At 43.6% G+C, this 12,877-nt stretch overlaps 1 pseudogene; it reads right to left on the bottom strand.

The window, feature by feature from the left end:
- Window positions 1-10,436: 10,436 nt before the first annotated feature.
- On the bottom strand, window positions 10,437-10,905 carry LOC132419544 (large ribosomal subunit protein uL23 pseudogene; annotated as a pseudogene).
- Between the last annotated feature and the right edge of the window lie 1,972 nt (window positions 10,906-12,877).

Raw genomic sequence — 12,877 nt, forward strand, 5'->3', positions numbered from 1 at the left:
TAAAAGTGAGTTGGAGATGTGGTGCCCCTTTACTGCTAAATACTGCAGTGTGCATTTTCCAGGAAGACATTCTCTTACCACAGTTCAGTTAACACAATCAGGGAATTAAGCATTAATCCAATATTACTATCTATTTCATCAATTGTTCCCAAAATGTCCTTACTTTTTTTTTTTCTCTCCAAGTCCAGGACCAAATCCAAGATCACACACAACATTTAGTTGTCAGATCTATTTATTTTCCTTTATTCTGGAACATTCCTTCAGCTTTTCTTTATGTTTCTTGACCCTAACATTTTAAAAGAGTACAGGCCAGTTATTTTGTAGAATGTCTTTCAATGTGAGTTTGTTTCATGTTTCCATGATTAGATTCAGGTTATGCATTTTTGGCAGGAATATCACAGAATTGTTGGTGTGTCCTTCTCCAAGTATCCCAATCCAAGGCACATGGTATTGGATATTGGTTTATATCAATATAGCGTTGTTAGGTTTGATTACTTAATTAAGTGCTTTCTGCCTTAATAATAACTGTGAAGTTGTTATTTTTTCCTTTGTAGTCAATAAGTAATTGGGGGGCATACTTTGCAACTCTGTAATTGTCCTTTTTTTTTTTTGAGACTCATTCTTTTTTTTTTAATTTTTTTGGCTGTGTTGGGTCTTCATTGCTGCGCACGGGGTTTCTCTAGTTGCAGTGAGCGGGGGCTACTCTTCATTGCAGTGCACGGGCTTCTCATTGAGGTGGCTTCTCTTGTTGCGGAGCATGGGCTCTAGGCGCGTGGGCTTCAGTAGTTGTGGCGTATGGGCTTAGTTGCTCCACAGCATGTGGGATCTTCCCAGACCAGGGATTGAACCTGTGTTCCCTGCATTGACAGGCGGATTCTTAACCACTGCACCACAAGGGAAGTCCAGTAATTATCCAATTTTCTGTCAAACTTTTCCCTATCAGTTTTCTACCTCTGTTATTTTGGTGTTCTACTGTAGTGAAGAGGTTTCCCTTTACCTCCATTTATTTATTTGTTCATTTATTTATTTATATCAATATGGATTCTTCTTTTATTTAGTGGGGTATAATCCATTACAAATATTATTTATTTTGATGGAAGATTGTCCCAGATTGGGCCAGTGGGAGCCCCATCAAGCTAGCTTCTGAGTCCTTTCAACATGATTCTTTGAGTATTTCTTTACTTTTTGGCTCAACAAGATGTTCCAGGCTCATCCTGTACTTTTCCTGCCCCCAACCCTGGAATAAGCCATTTCTCAAGGATCCCTGGTTCCTTCAGTGGGTAATGGTATTTAGAAACCAAGGTCTGGGAGTTAAATATGCTCATTCCCACTGTGTCATTGCTTCTAGTCCCTTTTAGCAGACAGAATTAGATTATATTACCTACATAAACACACAGAAATAGATTATTTTCTATCTATAAATAGATTATTATTTCTAATAATGTATTAGAAATATATTGGAGGCATATATAGAGCTATATTAGTCATATATAGTTATATGGATAACTCCAATTCCAATGCAAAAAACACCTTTTCTGTATCTGTAATTTCTCTCCCCAACAATTGGAAATCAGACTCCCACTTACCTCGTGCCCAAGAATATACAGCTTGTAGTTTCAGAATTGCTAATTCCTAGCACTACTAAAAGTAAACCTAACCAAGGTTCGATTTGTTTACTGTTTTTTTAGGTAAAATTTACATACATTGAAATGCACAAATCCTAAGTATACAGTTCAACGGCTTTTGACAAATAGCTGTACCCACATAACCCACACTTCTTTCAAGATATGGGACATTCATCTCTGTATCTTCTCAGAAAGTCCCATCATGTTTCTTCCCAATCAGTCCCCCCCACCCACCTTAGGCAACCACTGTTCCAGTATTTTGCTTAGTCTGAAGACATCAATTAGCTGCCCTGGTTTTGAACCCCCATCTTCATCTTGTGCTCTACTCTGGGCTCTCCCGCTCCAAGGCTCATGCCACCTCAGTGCCTGGACTTAGATTTTGTTGTGCTGCTCTTCCTTGGCAATCCCAGATTTGATTTCCAGTTCCTCTTCCAGTCTTTTGCAATCTCTGGTGCCAATGAGTCTGCTCCTCCTACAGGCTAGATGCTGATGCGGTTCCTGCACTAGTCTACACCCCTCATTCCTACTGGACTTTTGACGCAGCTCCAAAGAATATCTAACCAAGCAAGGTTAGAAGCTCCTTGAGGGAGGTAACAGTGTTGTTTTCCTCCTGTCTCAGCACCAGCTCCCTGTCCGGTGACAAGACATGTTCAGTAGATACTTCTGAATTAAATGAAGTCTTCTGGGACTTCCCTGGTAGCGCAGTTGTTAAGAATCCACCTGCCAAGGCAGGGGACACAGGTTCGAGCCCTGGTCCAGGAAGATCCCACACACCACGGAGCAACTAAGCCTGTGAGCCACGACTACCGAGCCTGCGCTCTAGAGCCCACGAGCCACAACTATTGAGTCCACGTGCCGCAACTACTGAAGCCCACGTGCCTACAGCCCGCGCACTGCAACGAGGAGTAGCCCCCGCTTACCACAACTAGAGAAAGCCTGTGCACAGCAGCAACGAAGACCAAACGCAGCCAAAAATAATAATAAATAAATAAAATAAATGGAGTCTTCTTAGTCACTTTAACGAGGTCTTCCTTCCACTGTATCCCAGTTCCCAGTGCAGTACCAAGCCCAGAGTAGGCATTCAAATTGGCTGAGTAAATCATGAGCTAATTCCATTAAATTGTTGCTGAATCAAAGTGTCGTTCCTTTTAGGAGTCCACATTTTCAAAGAGGACAGCTATGAAGGGGCAATTCTTAATAACCCAAGTGGAATTAATCTCATAGTGGAATTACAGGCAACAGGGAGCCTGGATGCCATAAAGGGGTCATTATATTCTGCTGATGGTTCCCTTTTGCTGTCTACCTTTCCTGAGTTTTCTCTCTCCTATTCCATTTTCATTTGTTTCCTTTGGCCCAACAGCAAATTTGCTGTCACAGCTTCTTCTAAAGAGCCCTGTAGAAACCAGAATCTCCTAGTGGCAAATCTTCTGAAGCTTTCTGCTTTTATCCCTGCTAGCAAGACTGTGGAGGTTGACACCAGCAGGCAGGCAGCCAGGGGCTCTGTAGGGCTGCATCCCCCCCTCGACAGATGACATACATTACGGGATTTGGTTCCAACTCTTTAGCTCAGGTGCCTAGCTGTGGAGGATCTGCCTCTGCCATGCCTCTCACCCCGTTCTGACCTCATGCATCTTACTGAGATTATCTGAACTATCTACTTCCTAATGAGTCTGCTGGCCTGCTGGTTGTGATAAAGTGTAAAACTATCTGGCCCTAATCTCAAATTTATGATTAGCCTGCTACTGGGGGGGGCCACCACCCAACCCACTAGTCATTATATTTGGAGACAAGGCCAGGGGAACATAGGCCATTCAGTACCCCATGTAGAACTCCATCCAGTTGAGCTGGACTGGGCCACAACTGAAGTGGGCGGTCTCACTTTGATCTAAAGCCAATGGTTCTCTGTCACCCTTGGCTTCAATTAGAGTCACCTGGGGAAACATAAAAAAATTCTGATGTCTAGGCCCCGCTTCCTGAGCTTCTGATTTAATTAGACTGGGATGAGGCCTGAACATGTTTATTCTTTCTTATGAAATGAGCTTTTATATAAGTACAAAATTACTTTTGTATAAAAAAAGCGCTACAAGGCCATCACTAGTACATTTGAACTTATTATTACAAATTTTCTTTATAATTTTAATTTTGTGCAATGTTCCATGGAGCACACATATTTTTTTTTTAAAAAAAACCATAATCCAATGTATGTATGTATGTATTTATTTATTTGTGTCGGGTCTTTGTTGCGGCACGCGGGATCTTCGTGTGGCATTCAGGATCTTTCATTTCAGCGCACGAGCTTCTCTCTAGTTTTGGCGTGCGGGCTTTCTCTTCTCTAGTTGTGGCACGCAGGTTCCAGAGCGCGCAGGCTCTGTAGTTTGCAGCACACGGGCTCTAGTCGAGGCGCGCAAGCTCAGTAGTTGTGACGCGCACGCTTAGTTACCCCGTGGCATGTGGGATCTTAGTTCCCCGACCACGGATCGAACCCGTATCCCCTGCGTTGGAAGCCAAATTCTTTACCACTGGACCACCAGGGAAGTCCCGAGCACACATATTTAACCAGTCACCTGCTGTTTGTTGTACATTTAGTTTGTTTCCAATTTTTAGCTATAATAAAAGGAAACAATGAGAGCAATCTTCACATAAGTTTTCCTATTTGAGGCATTATGTATTTCATTAGGAGAAATTTCCAGAAGCTTTATTACTGGATAAAATAGTATGCAAATATTTTATTTTATTTATTTATTTTTTGGCTGCACTGGGTCTTTGTTGCTGTGCACGGGCTTTCTCTAGTTGTGGGGACCGGGGGCTACTCTTTCTCTGCAGTGGCTTCTCTTGCTGTGGAGCACGGACTCTAGGTGTGCAGGCTTCAGTAGTTGCAGCTTGAGGGCTCTATGGCACACAGGCTTCAGTAGTTGTGGCGCATGAGCTTAGTTGCTCTGCGGCATGTCAGATCTTCCCGGACCAGGGCTCGAACCCGTGTCCCCTGCATTGGCAGGTGGATTCTTAATCACTGCGCTACCAGGGAAGTTCCTGAAAATATTTTAGACTCTTGATATTGTCCAGTTGCTTTTTGAAAGGCTTTTAACCAATTTACACTCGTTCCAGAATGGGTGAAAATTTCCATTTTACCCAGCGTCGGTCATTTGCTAACATAACAAAGCATTTATTCTATATTTCAATGTGTATATCTATATTTGAGGCTTATATTTTTTAAAAAACCTCCCCAAGAGAACAACAGTAGGCTTGACTAAAGGTTGGCCCAGTGCTGGGGGCCCTTTTCTTCAGCCCTTGGAGATCTTGTCCAGGGGTGGCGAAGGCCCAGGAAAAGAACCCCAAGGAAATGTGCACCAAGGAGAAAAGGAGGTTTCCTCTGAAGGCCTCAGGCCAAATGGGCCCCAGCCATCCTCCCTGGGCCTTACTAGAGAGGGGCTCTTCTCCTCCAGCTGCCTTGGGTTGGAAGTGACCCAAAGAGAACCAAGAGCACATGATCCCAAAGAGGGAAAACAGGAGAAAAATCTGTTATGCCTAACCAAGAGCTTGGAGCCTCTCCCAAAATTCTGGGTGAATCTACTTCCCAGCCCTTGGTCCTGACCCACAGAAGCCTCTGGCTGTGCTGACCACCCCCATCAGATGTGCCTCCTCCATACCCCGTTCCCATAGCCTTGGTTTTTTAGATTGCTTTTTAAATTACTATAGAGCTACTGGTACAGCATAAACAAATACTATAGAAACAAAAAATGGCAAATTTGGAAAGATTCCCCCTCACCTCCTACTTCCATTCCCTTCCCCAGAGGTAACCTGATAAGTGTGTATCCTTCTAGATCATTTAACAGTGCTAGCGTGTGTGAGATTGTATGTGTATGCATACAGGATTTTTAAAATATATAAATGGAATCATGCTATATGTAGTTATCGCCAACTTGCCTTTACCATTCAACTTTAAAGTGTAGACCACTTTCTGTGTTAGTTAGTATAGAGCTGCCTGATTCTTTTTCATGGCTGCATGATAATCCATTGTATATAATGAGATCATATAATGTAACACATTTTGTTGTTGGATGCTTCACTTGCTTCTCATTTTTCTCTTTGACGACAGTGCTGCAGTGAACTCATTTGTGTGCGTGTTGTTGTGCCATCTACCTGACTCCTGGTGTTGGGCTTCAGCTATGCATACCCTAGGGTGTCTCCACTACGGCCAGTACTCACTTAGGCTTTGGAAGAGCTCGAGCAGGCTCAGTCCTGACCTCTGCTTTCGTCCTATTTTTCTGCTGTTGTGGTCGAGAATACCTTATGGCCCAGCTTCCAGAGTTCTGGCAACACCACCACATCATGCAAAGGTGCAAAAAGTATGGCTAGTGTCCCTCTGACCGTTGGGAGGGAAGAAAAGAAGGCCAGCTTTTCCAAATGCAATCCAGTTGGAGAAAGTCTGAAAGTGGCTGCCTATCCAAGTGGTTTTCAAGATCCTCACTCTTTTGCCCCTGGGAACTGACATAGGAGATACAAGGAGCTGAAGTGGTGTTAGAAGCTCTCCAAAGCAGCAGAGGGAGCCAGGGAGTATGGGGTGTGTGTGTGTGTGTGTGTGTGTGTGTGGCCCTAGACTAAACGTCCTTGGCCCATGGATGGAGATAGCCAGTCCTTGATCTAACGTGTTGTTGTACTTTTGTCCTTTAAGATTTTCAAGCCCCCTGGCCCTGTAAGAAGCAGTAAGGGCTAATGAGAAGCAGGCTGTACTCTGGGAAACAGGAAATCTGGTTCCATTTATGACTTCACCGGGCCCTACCATGGAAGTCTGAACAGCTTCAGTTTGCTGCCCTGTGCTTTGGGTCTCTTGTCTAGAGGTGCCATCTGCGTCTTTAGGGTGCTGGGGTTAGAGTTCTTGTTTTTCCTGCAAGATAGTGCTAGTGTCATTAGCTGTTAAAAATGGGACAGGCCGGGGAGCTTTGCCATTTGGGGGAGATGTTTGCTGTGTTTGGCTTATCCTGCTTGCGTGTTTCTTTCTTTTTTACTTTCTGGACACACAGAATGAACATATGTTTGTAGCAGTGGAGGCAGGGGCTGAACTTCCCATGTGGCAGCCTCCTGAAATGTATTCTTGCACGCACAACTGCAAAGGCAGATGTTGACCTGCTCTCTCAACCCTTTGGGAACTCTCTGGGAAATGGTGGTGTGGTCACTGTCAGAGCGGAGCAACAAGCAAGTCTGCTTTAATCAAGGATGAGCTACGTTTGAGCAGTACTAAAGTTGCTCATGCAAAAGTAATTTATTTAAACAAATCAGGATTTTAAAGCTTTTCATTGAAGTGTAACTTACATGCAGAAAAGTGCATGAATTATAAACATACAGCTTAGTGAATTTGTGCAAAGTGAACACACCTATGTCACCCACATAACTCCTACCTAGGTCAAGGAGTAGAACATTATTGGCACCCCAGTAGACCCCTGTATCCCCCCCCTCCCATTTACTAGTCCTTTGAGGTATAACCACTAACCTTTCAACACTTTATATTAATTTTGACTGTTTTGAACTTTATATATATTTGTGAAATTTATTCACATTTTGCATAGATTCTGTTCATTATTCTCATTACCACATGGAATTCATGATAGAAGTATACCACAGTCAATTTATCCATTCTATGTTGGTGGGATTTGGGGTTGGTTTTCATTTGGGGCTATTGCACATTATGTTGCTATGAACAGTTTTGCACATACCTTTTGGTGCCTGTGGGCACCCACTTCTGCTGTATACATTCCTACAGGTGGAATTGCTGAGTCACAGGGTTTGCATACATTCAGCTTTTTTTTTTTTGCGGTACGCGGGCCTCTCACTGTTGTGGCCTCTCCCGTTGCGAGCGGAGCACAGGCTCCGGACGCGCAGGCTCAGCGGCCATGGCTCACGGGCCCAGCCGCTCCATGGCATGTGGGATCCTCCCAGACCAGGGCGCGAACCCGTGTCCCCTGCATCGGCAGGTGGACTCTCAACCGCTGCGCCACCAGGGAAGCCCTACATTCAGCTTTTAACAGACCTTGGAAACAGCAGTGGCAAGAGTTAGGAATGTAGTGGGGTTTTTTTAAAAAATAAATTTATTTATTTTTGGCTGCATTGGGTCTTCATTGCTGCATGTGGGCTTTCTCTAGTTGTGGCGAGTGGGGGCTACTCTTTGCTGCAGTACACGGGCTTCTCATTGCGGTGGCTTCTCTTGTTGTGGAGCAGGGGCTCTAGGTGTGTGGGTTTCAGTAGTTGTGGCACATGGGCTTCAGTAGTTGTGGCTCGCGGGCTCTAGAGCACAGGCTCAGTAGTTGTGGCGCACGGGCTTAGTTGCTCCACGGCATTTGGGATCTTCCCAGACCAGGGCTCGAACCTGTGTCCCATGCATTGGCAGGCGGATTCTTAACCACTGCACCACCAGGGAAGCCCAGGAATGTAGTATTGATAGGGGACAGAGCACAGGGCTAAGATCAGGCCCCAGACCTCTGGTCACCTCCCAGGCTTGGATTACAGGGGAGCCAGAGTAAACCACTCACTCTCTGTGTTTCCTCAACTGTAAACTGGAAATAATCAGTACCTGCTCTATTCCTTGCTGTGGGTGGGAAAGCCCTCTGCAAAGTCTCAAGCTGCATGAATGGAAGCTGTCATTAACATGGAAGCAGGGGAGGGAGACTTTTAATTATTAATGAGAACTAAAGAACAACTATACTGGTGTGAATTTCCGTTTCCAATGAAGAATCCAGAGATTAGATTAACTGCTCTGCTAGACAGAGTGGTATTGCCAGAGGGGCCTGTAATATTATTCTCTCAAACCCAGACACATAGAGTAACCTCCCAAGCCTGTCCTCCTCTGTATGTTACCAGAAGATTCCTCACCTGCCTGGAGCCCCAGGGGTCCTCCCAGTTTTTCCTCTCAGTCCCCAAGTGCCCAACTTCTTTGTTTCCTCTGCATCACCCCGAGTTGTCCTGATCTGGAAAATCTGTTTGGTTTGACTCTGCCCAGCTGGGCCAGTTTTAAGGCACCAGGAGAGCCAAAGGACACGAGCATTCCACACCCTCTTGCATTATTGAATGTCAGGTTTGAGTAATGTCAGGGAGGTGCTTTGGTCTCACAGTGACGCTAAAAGTTCACAGCCATTTATTCTCCCAAAGGTTGTACTATGCTAACTCAGGGGCTGTCAAAATTAATAATTAATTGAAAGTCGTGTCAAAACCTCTTCCACCCTATTGGTTCCCAAGCAGATAGTCACACAAGTAGATGGCAGTGCCCTCTTCTGGCCAAGGCCACACTTGCACGGCTGTGGCTAGGGTGAGGGGCTTGCGACACGGGGCTGGTCGTTCACTTGGGAGCAGGTTCATCTTGGGGTTAGTCTTGGATAAATCACATTTGGGGATCCACCCTTCCTTTCCTCTTCAAAAACGAAAGATCACAACTATGATGGTTAGTTTTGTGTGTGGTTAACATTTAAATCAGTCCTTTTTTTACTCTCCGAATGTGGCTGGGCCTTATCCTTAAGAGCAAAAACTGAGGTTTCCCAAATAATTTCTCCTTCAAGGCCGCAACATAGGAACTCTGTGTTTCCAGCCTGCAGATTTTGAATTCAATACTACAACATCAACTCTTCCCTGAATTTCCAGGTTGCCAGCCTGCTCTACAAATTCCAGACTTGTCAGTCCTCACAATCATGTGAGCCAATTCCTTAAGGTAAAACTGTGTGTGTGTGTGTGTGTGTATACAGTTGACCCTTCAACAGTGTGCACTTTAATCCAGTATATAGTCAGCCCTCGTATCCATAGTTCCTCCACATCCACGGATTCAACCAACCACAGACCGTGTAGTACTGTAGTATTTACTATTGAAAAATATCAGGTAAAAGTGGACCCACGCAGTTCAAACCTGCATTGTTCAAGCGTTTCAACTGTATGTATGTGTGTGTGTATATTATATATATGTGTGTGTGTGTGTGTGTGTGTGTATATATATCTCCTGTTGGTTCTGTTTCCATGGAGAACCCTGACTGATGCAAAACCTAGTCCGAATTCCATTTTATATCAGTGACATCTCATTTGAATATATTGAATGTAAAGAGACACAAAGTATATAGCAGGTGACTTTCTCAGTTCAGGTTTAAGTTCATGTACTAGCTTCATGAACTAGCTACTCAATTATATTTAGCCTTGGTTTCTTCATTTGTATAAAAGAAAAATAGTAATATTTACTGAATAGGCTATTATGAAGATTAAGACAAAACATGTGCGTAGAATAGTGTCTGGCTCAGAGTAAGTACTCAGTAAATGTTAGTTATTATTAAGATTATTGAGGGAAGTTGTCAAAGAAGGGGATTTAAAGAGTGATGGGTCCATGGCACGGGAGTTAGTCTTGCTCACCTCCCCCCCTTTGTCTCTCCAAACTCTCATGTACAGGCAGTCTCAGCTTTTCACTACCTGTTCCTGGGGGATATTATAAAGCAATTTCTTATAGAGTGTCCTGTTTCTTCCCATCAGAACCCAATCAAGCTTAAAAGTTGGATTCCAATTTAATGGACTAAGCCATTATTATGTCACCAAAGCAAAGTACAATAAATCTTGGTAATTATTTAAAACAGCAAAATTATTCTTTTAAGTCTTAATATGGGGCTTCCATAAAATTTAATCTTCACGCCACAATACAGCTTATCATCAGTTAGCAGTTTTGTTTGCCTTCTGACAATTTAGAAGGACTTTCACACGATGATTTAGTAGGTCAAAACCTGTTTTTTTTTTTTGTTGTTTTTTTTTTATAGGGAAAACTTTGGTATTTAGAATTAGCCAGCTGACCTCAGTTTAGATGATCCCAATTTTGTTGGCAGTATCCAAAGCATCATAGTCAGGACCCAGTTAAAACATATGCCTTCTTCTCTCCATCAGGCCTGATCAGGGTGTTGACCTTAGCCACGTCAATGTCATAGAGCTCCTTCACAGCCTGTTTAATCTGGTGCTTGTTGGCCTCGACGTCCACAATGAACACCAGTGTGTTGCTGTCTTCTATTTTCTTCATGGCTGACTCAGTGGTCGGGGGGAACTTGACGATGGCGTAGTGGTCAAGCTTGTTTCTCCTAGGGGCGCCCTTCCGAGGATATTTGGGCTGCCTCCTGAGCCTCGGTGTTTTGGGCCGTCGGAAGGTAGGTGACGTCCGGATCGTTTTTTCGTGGCTGTGTGTGCCTTTCAACACTGCTTTCTTGGCCTTCAAAGCTTTTGCTCTGGCTTCAGCTTTGGGAGGGACAGGGGCTTCCTTCTTCGCCTTACGTGCCATCTTCGTGCAGTCAAAACCTGTTTTTAAAGTTAGCCAGATGGCTATATCTAGGTGGAGGGATTTGGGTTTTAAATATATCTATATACGTAGTTATTTTTAAATATATACATAAATATATACATAGATATATTTGTGTTTCCTCCAGTGATTCATCAGAGGGATCCACGAGACCCAAGAGCAGGTTATATACTCACTGGGATTTATGATAACAAAGGTACAGAGTAAAAGCAGCAGGAGAAAGACATGCATTAATGGCATCCAGAGAGGTTCAAAACAGGCTTCCGATGTCCTTCCTTCTCGGAGGTCACACAGGAGTACTCTTTCTCTTACTGTTGACTATGAACACGTGTGAAATGTCTTTGCCCATAGAAGCTGTTTGAGTCTCAGAGTCTAAAGCTTTTATGGGGAGCTGGTCACATAGGTATATCCTGTTATGCAACCAACCATGACAACCGAAACTCACGACCTTAATAATGAAACCAGGTGCAGATCGTAGATTTTGATGTTTGTGCAAAGCAACCTGACAAGCAGGTATGACACAGTCCATTGCTCCAGGTGTGTATAAGAAACCCATCAATCACTAACAAAAAGAACACTCTAAGCCCACATTCCCAGCGGTTGGCCAAGGGTTAATCATGGGTCCTTGAAGACAGGTAGGGAGTAGGCAACCAGACCTGCTGTGTTAACTCTTTCCTCACAGTCTGAATTTTCTTAAATGTCTATAATTCACCTCTGTTACTTTGGTAATCAGAAAAGTAACTAATAATATAAAGGCATCTGAAGTTAATGATTTTCCTTTTTAGTCATTTAATGATGCTGCTTTGTAATCGCGGTACATTTTCCTGTAATCAGCAGAGCTGCTGAGAGACGTCAAGTCACCTTACTAAACACTTCATGGATGGCCATCAGAGCCTTCATACTCTTTGGGAAAACCATAATAACAGGCTGGGACAGAGCGTGTGAGACCTAGAAGGAACCACAGCAACACCTAGTTCAACTTTCCCATCTTAGAGATGAGGAAGTAGGAATACTGAGCAGTGAAAGGACTCACCCGAAGTTCTGAATCTTAGGTCTTTCAATTAAAAACCTCTCTTGGTGGGGGTGGTGGTGGGAGGAATTGGGAGATTGGGATTGACACATATACACTATTGATACTATGTATAAAATAGACAACTAATGAGAACATACTGTGTATAGCACAGGGAACTCTAATGCACTGTGGTGAACTAAATGGGAAGGAAATCCAAAAAAGAGGGTATATATGTATATGTATAGCTGATTCATTTTGCTGTACAGTAGAAACTAACACAACATTGTGAAGCAACTATACTCCAGTAAAAATTAATAAAAAACAAACAAAACAGAAAATTTTTTTATCCCTTTATCCCTGAAGTGGGATAAGGCAATGTCTGCCCAGTTGCTTCTGACTGTCTTTAACTTGGGCAGAAACTGGGGGAGCCCTGCCTGGTGGGACTGCCTGCACTGAGTGTGCACAGTCCAATCTCCTTTGGTCTACATAGAGGCTTCCCATCTTTTGCTAGCCCCTTTCTTCTCCAGTGGCCCTATAGAAGCACCATGACTCTGTATCTAGAGCCTTACCCATGCAGTGCCAATGGTCTGGTTTGAACCTTGCAAGAGATTAGTTTCAGCTTTACTAAAATTTCTCTTTCTTTCCCCTTCAGTTATTCTCTTGTAGTTGGGGAGGGGTGGTGTCTCTGTCTCCCCTGGACTTTAAATTCCTTGAAGGCCTCCTGGAATCATGTTATCAAGTGGTTATGATTGTGGGTAGTGAAGTCAAATGGTCCAGGGTTCACATGCTGGCTTAGCATCTCACTGGCTTGTGTAATCTGAGTGAACTACTTAATGGAAACAATAGTACCTCCCTCATAAAGTTACCGGGAATGAAAGGAAGTAGTAACTCTTAACTAGCATAGTGTTTGGCATTTAAAAATGTTCAATAAATATTGGCTAT

Source organism: Delphinus delphis, chromosome 2 (genome assembly GCF_949987515.2).
Source record: "Delphinus delphis chromosome 2, mDelDel1.2, whole genome shotgun sequence".
Classification (NCBI taxonomy): domain Eukaryota; kingdom Metazoa; phylum Chordata; class Mammalia; order Artiodactyla; family Delphinidae; genus Delphinus; species Delphinus delphis.